Below are 1,072 nucleotides of genomic sequence, written 5' to 3' on the forward strand. Positions count from 1 at the left end.
AACAGCAAGTTACTGACTCAGGAAAATGGGTAATTATAGTTGTATGGATTTGTATCTGGAATCAACCAAGAATCAGAAACAGATAATGGATAAGAAAAGTGTAATATAGATTATATATATCATATATTGTATATATATATAGTGTACTTAGACATGGAAAATTGAAATAATAAATCTATAGATAAATAAAGGAACTAGAGAAATTTATATTGTGTTTAGTGTAGTAACTCACAGAACCCAGTTATTTTTATGGCTGTTTCTGTATTTTGTGACTGGATTATAAATATCATACCATACGATTTCATTAATTATGAATTTGATGCTCCATGTTAACCTTGTTGGTCCATGTTATCCTAGTACTATTATTAACATGTTTATCATTATATTGTAGCTTGAATATAAGAAGTCTCTTCTGGACTTATGCTTAGAACACATAATCTTAAGCTACTGGCCCTATTTTAGGAAACATTAGGATGTAGGATGTAGTGGGCAGCCATCCCAGCATTGGCCTGGAAGTTCCAACCCCCATTGAGGCTTTGGTAATGGTCACACCCACAAGGTGGGGCAGAGGAAAAAGCAGAAGACCCAGGATTGAGAGGAGGTCTCTCTTGGTTCTGGGATCATGGACGTCGGAGGTAGACCAAGCAGAGCTCTCCAGAGAACACAGTGGACTGCGCCATACCTTTGCCAGACCCTACAACCTATCCCTTCATTTGTAAGTTACCCCACAAAATAAACCTCCCTTTTAACTACATGGAGTGGCCTTAATAATTTCACCAATATCTGGCGCCCAACATGGGGCACGAACCCACGACCATGAGATTAAGAGTCTCATGCTCTACCGACTGAGCTAGCCAGGCTGGTCCTTCAAGCCGGAAGATGTAAGGTAATGGTAAGCCACGAGCCACATGGCAATATATAGATTAATAGAAATGGGTTAATTTAAGATAAAAGAAGCCTGCCATGGCCATACAGTTTGTAAGCAATATAAGTTTCTATGTGTTTACTTGGTTGAGTCTGAGTGACTGTGGGACTGGCAGGTAAGAGAGATTTGTATATAGCTGTAAAAAGT

At 38.7% G+C, this 1,072-nt stretch overlaps 1 non-coding gene across 1 annotated transcript; it reads right to left on the reverse strand.

Annotated features, from left to right (window-relative positions):
* Positions 1 to 787: 787 nt before the first annotated feature.
* On the reverse strand, positions 788 to 860 carry Trnak-cuu. The gene has a single exon. It is a non-coding gene; the product is annotated as a tRNA-Lys (tRNA).
* Positions 861 to 1,072: the final 212 nt, after the last annotated feature.

This window comes from Onychomys torridus, chromosome 14, assembly GCF_903995425.1.
Source record: "Onychomys torridus chromosome 14, mOncTor1.1, whole genome shotgun sequence".
Lineage (NCBI taxonomy): Eukaryota > Metazoa > Chordata > Mammalia > Rodentia > Cricetidae > Onychomys > Onychomys torridus.